We start from the raw sequence: 12694 nt of genomic DNA on the forward strand, positions 1-12694 counted from the left end.
ATGAATTCAAACCTAAGTACTTAAGAGTTATGCCTTAGTCCTCTTTATATAGTAGAGGGCTAGGTTTACAATTTCGTGCATGGGCTTTGGAGCCATGTTTTGGGCCCTTAAATCAAACCCAAAAACTAATTACTTAAGTCCAAAAAGGGTTTTCATGCTAGAAATTACTTCAACAGTCTTTTTGTCTACTTTTACTCCTTCGATTAGATCAAGGCCTAGACCGTTAGAAATATCTTTCCTAGCCGGTTGTTTTGACATATAATAGGCCCAATTCCAAGGTCCGAGTCCAAATATACGGCCTACGAAAGTTCTGTTGACTTTTATGCTCTATTTCTACCCGTGTTAACTTTGACTTTTCAGCTTTGACCGGGCTTTAAAAATGATTTTTCTCCTTAAATCTTGGCCTTTAGTCATAGAACTTCTTAGCAACCAACCTTTGCTCCTTTTTCTTGCAAAAGTGACATGTTTCTTCACATATTTGACTCCAATACCTGAAATACACAAAAACACGTAAACAGTACTAACTCTTATTTATTATACACATAATTGGTCTAAATGTAATATTATTAAGGGGTTAAAACTACATTTTTGGGCTCTTATCACATATAATTAAACGTCATAATAAAGAAAAACAACAATAAAACATAAAATATAGACTATAAACTATCTATATGGACACTAGGGAGCTGCCTAGTTAGAATTTGTGCGTGACTCGTCACGACGTCGAGAAGATCCTTCTCCTTGATGATGTCGAGTCTTAGCGTGTCTATCGCTACATGAGAGCACAAATAGAGAGGTGGAGGCAAAAGATAGAATTAAACAGAGAATAGTATCACTTTGGATTACTTTATTTTGTTTAATTCTCGTTTGGAGATGCCTCATCTATTTTTTTTTCAAGCAAAAGATATCTTTAACCATATCTAGGTTTTGACAAGAAGATAAAATTATACGTGAATCCAATATTATTTTGGTTACTCCGGAGCGTATAACTTTTATTTTTATATCCTCTAGTTTTGAAAATTATGGAGAGATATTTTAAGAAACTCATACTCAAAAAGTTGTGATTCTAAATGCTAAGCTTTTGAAAACAAATCATAACAGGTAATCTTAAGCAACTTTCGTGTCGGCTCTTTATTGAACGCAATCCAGTAAGACTATGGCTTCAGTTATGTGTGTTAGGGGGTTTACTGCGTAAGACATAATAGAACAATTTAGCTTATTTGACACTAGTGGGTGGTGGAACTAAGTCTTTTTGGTGAATTTTGGTAGTTCTTGTTAAAATAGGATGAGAACCAATGCTCTATTCTGTTTGTTGTAAGTACCTTGTCCTTGTCTGAATGTATTTGATGGTTGACGTGATGATATGTTGGTGAGAAAGGGACAATGATAGGGTTATATACTAAAATCATTACTTTTGTATTAACTCTAATTCTTTATATTTTGAATGAGAATTATATGGGCAAATATTATGCATATTATATATGTTATTAGTTATATGCATGCGTCTAATACTTTATATTGTAGATGATATGGTGTGTGGTGACACACAGAAGATCATATCATCAGTACCTTATAAAGTACAAGTAAACGTTCACAACCTAGATGGATTTGGACAAGCCATTGGTACGATTGTAATATAATCTGGTATTAGTCTATCTTGACTACAGGATTACACTAATACACTTTGTGTGTATTGAATAGGACCAAGTGAGGTTGTTTCTCTTTATACTAACTATATAAGAGAACAAACACCTCTGTTATTATGGATGCTTGTCCTTTTAATCTGGATATAATAACGGGCACTTTCGTGCATTATACATTGCTTTAAATCATCAATGAGTGAGATTCATTTGTGAATCAACAAACTCGATGGATTGGGTAATGACATTGTATGTAAGGTGTGTTGTTGATTATAGAAGGAATCTGTGACCCACAGGAAGTTGGGTTGATGATGTCCTCTTGAGGAGCTCATAAGGATTGTCATGTAAACCCTACAGGTGGATTTAATCTGACATGACAATGAGTTTGAGTGGTACTAGTCAAGGACATAAGAAGTTGATTAATGTAGTTGTTAGTAACTTAACTTAATCAACGAGCATTTGATATCTTAAACACGGGGAGATCAACGAGCATATAATAGGGCGCCCATAAATGTAATACACGTAATTTGGGATTAGGGCGGTAGTGCAACAATGGCCTTTAGTGGAATAAGCCATTTGTTGACAGACTTGGGCCGTGTGTTCTAGGCGAACATGGGAAGCCCAAGCCCGTCAGGAGACCTAACACTAATTTCTCCTCATGGTCCCTGTTGTAGCCTATAAAAAGAAACCCTTCTTCTTTGGCCGTTTTTACTAAGTGTTTTCTCAAGAAATATAAGTTCCAAATTCGCTTTTGATCTTGCGAGTGAGAGAGGCCTAGAGAGAAAGAAGGGGCTGGAAGATTGCTGTCCACACAACGTCCATTCTAAGGATAGGAATACAACAAAAGATCAAGAGGTTGCTGATTCGTAGAGCTTGGATTCTCAGAGTTATCACAGTTGATCAAAGGTATGATTCTAAACAAAATTATGAACACCCTTTATTCCGATGCGCATAGGTTCTCACGGTTTGTAAATCATTCAATGAAACCATAACGGTTCCTACAAACAATTGGTATCTATATGGTTTAAGATGAGACAGAAAGTGTATGGTGATATGGGTGACCCTTAGTAACACATAACTGATCCTCAAATCTTCCTTAGAAGAATGGAGATTACGTACTTCTAAGGGTTGGTCTATGTGGAATCCATTGCCCATTTTATTTGTGATAAATCACATGACTATTGATGTATCGAGAATCTTGCATTAAAATAACAGAGAAAACAACTATTTTTGGAAGAGAAATGTAAAATAAAGAAAGGAAAATTTATATACTCGCTCCACAGGTTCACATTTAGTCAAACGATGGTATAAGAATAGTTAATAACATAAAATGTGGTACAATTAGGAGGAGGGTATTAAGCATGTATATGACATACCCTCCTACCTAATGTCTTAGCCCACAAGCAAAGAGGAGAGGGAGGGTTTAAGCTTCTTCACCTTGTATGGCATTCCTTTTCTATTCTTAAGTGAATTGTTTAAATTTTGTTTTTTGGACAAGTAGAATGCTTACTGAAATCAAGAGAAAAGGAACATTAAGACACTTGACACATTTATAGGGGGATTTTCACCAGATTGTTTAGTGCAAACATCAAAAAGTGTCATTTCTTGTTGCTGAAGAAGATATGCTTGTCATTTATAATCGCCTATTAATGATTCTTTGTAATCGATTATATCAGCAGTCAACTCATGATGAACCGTTTGTTTCATATTGTTAACATATTTTAGCTAAAACTATGATCTTAAATGTCTGACTATGTTGGTGCAACTTTATGGTTGCATTAAAATGATTTTGACGACATTTCTTTTTTGGCAGAAAAACCATCTCTCTGGCTTACAGAAATCTTATTTAAAGATATCATTTGATACCGTCCAACAACTAATGCTCGTGAGAAATGATCTACTGCCAGTTGTTCAACACAACCAGGAAAAGATTGATACTGCAAAAGCATATGAATCCATATTAACCGAGAAAAGGTATCAAGATACATGTCTCTGTGAACATGTCATTATAGTTGTTAACTTTCATTTTTTTGTTTAAATTGCTACAAATATCAGAGCCTTTTAGTTTGTGACCTTTGTTGCTAGGGTTGGTATCTATGCCTTTTCTGTGTTCTAAGTTTGTTGATGTGTTATTATGATGAACTACAACAATCAAAGACATCAGGATTTTATAGAGTGCATCGTTGACCTCCGCGAGTACGACGTTCCCTTTCATGTCCGCTTTGCCATTGACAATGGTGATTTCATTGCCACATTTACCAGTGTGATGAGCTTTTGTATGTTATCTCTAATTTACCTGTTTGCCTCTTTTGTTGTAATTCTAGGAACTTTCTTTGGTTGTAGATTTAAGGTGTGGGCAATGGGATGATGTTAGTGTTTCTAGTACTGGTGTTATCTTAGAGAAGAGGACCGATCTTTTACAACACGCTGAAGTTCATGTTTGTGCATTTGATATAGAAACAACAAAATTGCCATTGAAACTTCCTGACACAGAGATTGATTTAATTATGATGATTTCTTATATGGTAGATGGACAAGGTTACTTGATAATTAATAGAGAGGTGCATGTTCGTAAAATTTTATATTTTAAGCATTGCTATTCATGTGTCCAATGAAACTAGGTTCAATAGTGGTAGTAGAAAGTACTAATTGGAAATATATTTGGTGTGGGGATCAGGCTTCTTAAGATTCACTAGTGCTTTCCATTGTCTACATTGTATAGCCAATCAATTGGCTTATTTAAGATCACAGTGTCAATGGAAGAGTCAGGCTTCCTTAAACGAGGTGATATCTCACTATAGGAGAATGCTCAGTTAGCTGATCTATTAAAATAAACAACACAAATCAGATAGGTATATGATTGTTAATTGTTGTCCTCCTTTACTTCTTTTGCATATGAAAGGAGATTGCACTCATTTTTTGTCTGTTTGATTGTTGCATGTCTCCAGTGTGTATGGGAGGATATAGAAGATTTGGAATATACACCAAAACCAGAGTTTGAAGGCTATTTCAAAGTGAAAAATGTAAAATATGAGGTATCATATTTATAATTATCTATTTGTTAATGGTCAACCAGTTGAAAGTCAGGTAGATTGTTTAAGATTTCGTCCTATTTGTTCAGACTTAATTATATTGCTTTACAATCTTGTATATGCAGGAAGAACTCCTTAGACAGTAGTTTGCGCATATGTGGGAGGTGAAACCTGGTATTTATGTGACCTACAATGGTGATTTCTTTGACTTGCCTTTTCTTGAAACTAGAGTGGCTCATCATGGGATGGTGATAAATGATGTATGTAGCTTTTTTCTCTCTACGATGTGTATTTATTAGTCACATCTAGCATATTTCTGACTTAGATATTAAACGTTTTGAGTTGCTTTCTTTTTTGGTTTTTGTATTTTTGTAATTTTATTATGTAGTTATTTTTACCATATTCCACTCCCCAAACATGTCAAGAGTAAATTCTTGAATGTTGTTTTCCTGATATCATATTCCTCCTACTAGGGTACCATACAGTTCCAGATGTTGGTAGGTGATATGGAGTTTGTTAGCTGCGTGGATCCTTCGCTAGTTTACGTTTATCCTGTCCCCAGTCATGTCTGTATACCCTCAAAAATTAAGTTCATTTTTGGAATGAGAAATTTTGAAGATACGAATGACAAACTCTTATGGACTGCTCTACCGATTGAGCTAGACTAAGTAGCCTATTCAAGGGTTTAAATGACAAACATATGCACACTCAGTTTGATGTAACTTGTTTGAGAATTTATGACCGGCCAGATAATTTATGTTTATATTATTTTGATTTTGTAAATACCCCAGATTTCCATATGAAGATACATATACGCTGATCAAATCCACCCTATGGATTTCTAAGAACTATCAATAGAAAAGAACCTAAACTTACCAACCAGATGGTACATGGTAATGGATATGTAGTTGAGGAAAGGAAACTTTACTGTTGAAAGTGGGAAGTTGTATAGTTCTGTATTAAGTATTAAAAAGTGACCTGTTGTCCTGATTTTTCAGGAATTATGCAGACACTTGATGCAAGGCATATGGAGCTATTTTTAACTAAAGGATATGAGAATGGGAGCTGGGAGTACCAAGAGATAGGATCTCATGAAATCAATAAGCATACTGATTGAGCCACTGGAGGCATTTTTGACATCAAGCATCTCAGAGATCCTTCTACAGTTGGTAATTAATCTAAACTACACTATAAACAAACTCAATACTGATAGAACTTGTAACTGGATACTAAATCTGTATCTTATGAACTGGAACCATTACTGGATAAAATTTGTATACAGAATGAGTGTCTTTTGAGTGTATAATAATGTCCAGATGTTGTTATTTTGATTAAATTGTTCAAATGATTGGACAGAGGTCTTGAATATCAAGTCATGGGTGGCGAAACCTACTGATAGGCAACCGAAAGCTTGAATTGCTCTGTATGATGTGGCGTGGTAAACACCATTTTTTCTTTTCTTATTATGGTCTTGGAGTTGGTGTTCTTTTATTTGGTGTAGATGCTATGGGTGTCATAGATGTAAATCAGTATATGATTATGAACCAGTTGATGCATGAATCGTCAAACCTTCATATAATAATATGACACCTTAACAATGTATGTAGTGGTAGTCCTTCACTCAGTATCGACCTTTATGTGTCTTTAAGTGAAAATTTTCATGCAGTAGTTCTTTACTTCTTTAGGCATAGAGTAAACGTTTGCCCTATGTAATCTAAAATTACATACTATAGAATAAACTGCTACTTGTTCATATCCCAGCCACCAAGAGTGTGATAAAGAGTTTCTTATAGGTTTTACTTGAAGGCATCAAGAGCTAATGGTGAGGTAGATAAGACGACTAAGTATCTGGCAGTACTCTCACTACTCGACCATGAACGACTGTGCTACTGGCTGGTCAGTGGAGGATATAAAATGGAGGGTGGTGGAGGTAAAGGTGTTACAGCATATGTTTCAGATCATGGATGGTAACTGGAGTTCGATGTACACTCAATGTACGTGTTGGCCTCTTTACTTTGCTTTCATTTCTGATTTGCATCAAATTATGTTTTCATGGATATATAAGCATTGTTGGAAGCCTGTTATCCTAAACTTATGTGGATCCTTTTCTTCTTTCAGCTAGTCTACATTCATTTGGTTCATCTGCCAATGGCTCCATTCTAATTGCAGGTTTATTCATCGTTAGTCGTCGATATATGGCTATAGTTATATGTGCAAGGATGGATATTTGGTTATGGTTTTATCGATGCTTATATCAATTTTTGATAGTGCATGACTTGGGACCTTTATCTATGCCTCATATTTGGATTTGGAGATTTGAACATAGACATATGTGGCAGAGATGTATCATATCTTGAGCCCCATTGTCTTACACTAGTTATTAGTCAATGGGTATTGTCTCATGTGCGTGGTATGAAATTTCTCTATGGATGGCTTTAACTACTTGATTTACGGACACCTGAAGCTGATATATGTATAGGGGATAGACTATATATTGTCACAATATATAAGTTGCATATATGTATAGGGTATAGAGTATAATGTATATGTATATGGATTTAAGCATGTTGAGCACATTTTTTATTTTGCAGATGTTAGATCAGCGACTTTTGGGTGCTATTAATTTCGGTTTCCACCTATTTGCCAAGCGTACCTCCAAATACAAAGGTTAGTTCTTAAAAACTATGGGATGCTTTATGATCTTTTTGTCTAATGGTATACATGCTTGTGCACTTTAAAATAAATGGGTGATTGGAAGATTCAAGTTTAAGAACGAGAATGAAATTCTTGTTCTTGGTCAAGTTTAACTTAATAGGTGCAGGTCAACAAGATACTTGTTGTTCTTGCTTATCTAGAGCATCCCTAGCTTTGTGTGTTGTCACTTTCTAGAGCAACCAGACAGGAAACAATGAGTATTCATGCAATGCGCTTCATGCGAGATTAGGTTTTTTTTATTTGGATTTGGATTAGGATTAGGCTGATTAAATATTGGAAATGCGTTATTTACTTCATTATGTTTTATGATTAAGTATAAATATATATTGGTTTTCCAAGGGAATGAATGGAATTAGTACTTTATGAATGCTACTTGAAGTTTAATTGATTATATTAAGGAGTGTAGTCTATTACAGATACAATTCTATGGTCTATGGTGAATGTTTTCATTTATTAGCACTATTTTTTTTTTTTTTTAAAAAGGATAAAAACAATCACTGTTTTAACAAAATTGTCATGAATAGGTGACTTGTTTATGACGGTTATTAGATGAATACAACACTGTTTTTCCAAAACATCACAAAAGAGTTGATTTTTTGTGACGATTTTTATTTATTTGTTACTATTTTATACAATGGAAATAGGCTAGTCTGGAACAAATATTTGTGACGGTTTTGGAGAAAAAAAATGACCACCACTCTGTCACGGTTCCAGTGACAAAAGACCTTTTGTCACTGTTTTTAACAGTGATAGAAAGCCTTTTTTCTTGTAGTGTATTCCATTCTAGAAAGTAGTTAGTTTACCATGAGAATGGGTTTGATTGCTTAACATGATAGCTGTTAGTTGGTAGAGATTACCATGAACAATTATGGATTAGAAAGACCCAATTGTTATGCTAAAGCATTGCAATTCGGATTACGACAAGTTTTGCTAGTTTATTAAGTTGAATTAAGGTGGAATCAAATCTATCTAATTCTTTATCTAGATTCAATTCTTAGTATTTTAATTGCCATCTTATTATTTAGAACATTTCGATTACATTATTTCCCTCGTTGTTAGCATAATTACATTAATACGTACTCTCATTAACTTTGATAGAACTGATAATTGTCGTTAACGTTAATTTTAAAGAACTAGGAGTGGAACGAATTCTCTACTCCACTTATTGCAATAGCATCGAGAGTGTAGAACTTTGATATAGAATAGAAGATAGTCTTAGTTTTACTTACGTTTGAGTTTCATCGCTTATTTGTAGATAAAACTAGCGTTTTCCCTTTTATCAAATGGCATCGCTGTCATCTTAGTTCTATTTAGAATTGTTTTCATTATTATTTTTAGTCTTCCCAAAGTCCCATTAAACCCACCCACCCTTGTTTGGTTCTAACAGTGATTGTTTGGTTCAGAAACTAAAAAAATTTACAAGAAAAAGCCTGAGCGCGCCCTGCGCCCATCCATGGCAAAGTTTGAGCGCCCCCTGCGCTGAAATGCCTCGAACTCGAGTTTGACAGGAGCGCAACCTACGCCCTATCTAGGCTACTTGTGAGCGTGACCTGCGCCCTCTTCTAAACAGCCCGATTTTCACTGGTTAGTACAAACTTCTATTTCTTCAGTGTTTTAACTTGTTAAATACACTGACCTCGCGTATACAAGATGTTATTCATAAGCGAAGCAAGGAGGCATTCAGGTACTTCTTTCTTCCACTCCTCACATCTCCTGTTAGAGGATTTATACTAGCATATCTGGGTTGTTTTGACTGTTGTCATGTGATAAGAGCCCAAAACTGTAGTTTTAACCCCTTAATAATCATACTGTTAGACCAATTATGTGAATAATAAGTAAGAGTTAATACTGATTACGTGTTTTTATGCATTTCAGGCTTCAAAGTCCATTATGTGCAGAAATGTGCCACATTAGCGAGATAAAGGAGCAAAAGCCAGTAGAACTTCCGAATGCCATATCTTTGGACTCAGACCTCGGAATTGGGCCTACCTTATGTCAAAACGACCGGCTCGGAAAGAGCTTTGCAACGGTCCAAGCCTTGACCCAATCAGAGGAGCAGAAGTGGACGAAAAGTCTGTGGAAGCCAACTGCAGCTGAAGAGGCCTTTTTGGACTGAAAGAATTGGGTTTTGGGCCTGATTCTCTGGCCCAAACCATGGCTCCAAGCCCATGCACGAATTTTGGATCTGGATGTATAAAAAACAAAAGCTTAGCTCTTTGTTAATGGTAGCTAGTTAGACCTAAATTAAGATATAGAATTATAGATCTAGTTTTATTAATTAAATTAAGTTTTAGTTCCATTTAAATTCTTGTTTTAGATTAAATCTCTGAATCATTGTTCTTGATTGATTAGATAAATAAAGTAGTATTTTTATCAAGTTTGAGTTTTGTCATTTCCATTATAGATCTAATTTCAATTCTTGTTCCTATTTCATTCCGACCATTAAGTTAGATTCATTATTGTTCAAATTAAGTAAATCTAAATTTCTCACATTATGTTTAGTTTAGATTCAATGGGAAATGTTAGATTGATGATTCAAGGCTAAACCTCCATTAGAGGGGTTGATGAAGCCTTGATGAAAACTTAGTTGTTTAGTATAGAAACGTTTTAGCATCTATTCCACTCTAGAAGGTGGAGTGTTTAGCCATGAGAATGGGTGGGCGACCTCACATGCTAGTTAGTACTTGGTAGAAATGCCATGAACACTAGGGATTAGACTCGGAATTCTTGCCGTGAAAACGTAAGAATCGAGATACCACAATCTGTACTAGGTGATTAAGTTGGATTCGAGGTGGATTTAATTCCCCTCTAATTCCTTTATCTAGAGTCAAACAATAGTATTTCCATAGCATTTGTAGTTAATTTCTAGTAATCATCTTAATTAAGTATCGTAGTATAATATTTCGTAAAGCTCTCATTGACTTAAGAGCGACTAGTTAGACTTAGAAAACAATCCATGCTAGGGAACTAGGAGTGGAACGAACCGTTACTCCATTTAGTGCAATTAAGCATTGAGAGTAGAAGCTTTGATAATCACGTAAAAGAATAGTTCTAGTTTACTTACGTTGTGAATTCATAGTTCATTTCGTAGGTAGACTATTCATTATATAGTTATCAAATGGCGCCGCTGCCATCTTAGTTGCACTTTAGCATTGTTTTCATAATAGAATTAGTCATTTTTAAGTCCCATTTAACCCACCCACCCTTGTTTGATTCATACTGTGGTTGCCGTTTCAGTTTTGGAAAAATTCCGCGAGAAAATACAGCGGCAAGGAGAAGGAGAGCGACCACCGCTAAGTTCTTGGAATTTTGTTTACCCATGGCGGCCAGCCGCATACCAAGCGCGACCAGCTCAAACACTGGAACTTCGACTTCCATCGAGCGACCACCAGCCCATTTGGAGCACGACCACAAAAAAACACTGTAAACTGAAAATTACTCAGAAGCGCTTGGCCTTCTATCTTGGCGCGACCGACCAGCCCAATGTTAAAATTTCGGATTTCCACAGTTTTGATTCAAACTTTGATCTTTCATATTTTTCAGTGTTCTAATCTCTTATATACACGAACACGCCGCATTACACAAGGCGCTATTCATAAATAAAGAAGCAAGGACGCTATCGGTATTCCTTTCTTCCATACCTCGCATTTCCGGTTAGAGGTTTTCTACTAGTGCTATATCGAATTGTTTGGAGTGTTGCATGTTTAGTTAAGCTCAACTTAGTCTTGCATGAGATTAAGGTCCAGTCGAACAAAACAACAAAAACGTAATTACACGGCAACAAACAAGTCAATCTAGTACACAACCCACGACACCTCTAACTACTATCACACACACCATACGACATAATGGTGAAGAAAGAGAGAGACTCCTCTCTCTAACTTTTCAAAGCCTTGGCGATAGCCCTAAATCGTGCATCGTTCTAGCGGACCGATTGGGGATTTTTGAATCCCCCAACATATTTAATTTGTTACCCGTCTTTCATGGGTTAGACCATGAAAAACCTTATCGACACATCGCGTAGGATTGAACAAGTCCTTACGACATTCCACCATCCTACGGTTGGTGCGAGCAAATTAAATTAAGGGTATTCCCTTTCACCCTAGCCGATAAAGGCGTCTTTGGTTAACTGCCCAAGCGCCTAATTACGTGGACTTCGTGGGCTAAACTTGTTCACCTGTTTATGGAACATTTTTACCCCCTAAAGACGGATGAGATGCTTTCAAAGATTCATTTTTTTCGGCGAATCCTCATGAATCATTTTACGAGGCATGGAATCGTTTCACCGATCTCCTTATAGAGTGTCCACATCATAACTTAGCTAAAGACCGTTAGTTAGTGCCTTTTCAAAGGTCTTCTACACCACCATAAAGAAGTCCTTGACATAATGAATGGGGGTAGTTTCCTAAGTAAAGGAGCCCGGGAGGCTTACAAATTTTTAGAAGACCAAACTAAGCGGAATAATAATTGGGGGAGTGATGATATTCCCGCTCCGCTAGTTCTTCTTCAGATCAAAAAGCCGCCCGGTATGTTTGAGAATAAAACCGATCGAACTTAAAAATTTACTAGAATCTCTAACTAAAAAAAGTAGAGGCTATTTACGTTCAACAAAAGCCTATCCCGTCATGAATGTAAACTCCAACCCATGTAATTTCTGTTTGAGTCCGGAGCACCACGACAATTATTGTCCTCTAGCTTATGAACAACAACCACGAAGCAAGATAATGTTTACTCTATTAATAACTATCCTATTCCTAAGCCCTTGGAGACAACATCCCAACTTCAGTTGGAGAAATAATCAACAAGTAACACCTCCGTGTACAATAATCAAAGCGTTAGGCAAGCAAACAATTATAACCAAGCTCCACTTAGGCAAGGACAAGGACAAAGTCAAGGGAATTATAATAATTATAACAACCAAAGCGCCAACCACGACAAGGTCAAGCACAAGGTCGAATAATTATAATAATTATAATACTAATAGAGGTATCGTTCGGTTAATAATACTAACTATCACAACCCACCCATAAATAATCAACGAGATAGTTCGGTCGCACCACCCGTGACTACTACACCTACACAACCGGATCGTTATCGGCGCTTTATCTGAGTTACCCAACAACTTTTCCAAACAATGACTCAATCAAACCAACAGATCTTACAATCCATAAATCGGGGCATACAACGGTTAGCCCAAGAGAAAGCCCAACCAAAAGGCGTGTTTCGGTCAAGCGATACCAAACCCTAAAACGGCAAACACCGCGCCTTTGAGGTAAACGGTAATTCTAGTATGCGGAAACTACAATC

General features: G+C 36.2%; 1 long non-coding RNA gene and 1 other non-coding gene across 2 annotated transcripts in view; one reads left to right on the top strand and one right to left on the bottom strand.

Moving 5' to 3' along the window:
• The window catches only part of LOC147474387 (uncharacterized), a 62760-nt gene that overhangs the window by 23450 nt on the left and 26616 nt on the right, over positions 1 to 12694 (top strand). The window lies entirely within an intron of this gene.
• On the bottom strand, positions 11604 to 11706 carry LOC147474388 (small nucleolar RNA R71). The gene has a single exon (XR_015209995.1). It is a non-coding gene; the product is annotated as a small nucleolar RNA R71 (small nucleolar RNA).

The sequence above is a fragment of the Coptis chinensis genome, chromosome 9 (assembly GCF_015680905.1).
Source record: "Coptis chinensis isolate HL-2020 chromosome 9, ASM1568090v1, whole genome shotgun sequence".
Lineage (NCBI taxonomy): Eukaryota > Viridiplantae > Streptophyta > Magnoliopsida > Ranunculales > Ranunculaceae > Coptis > Coptis chinensis.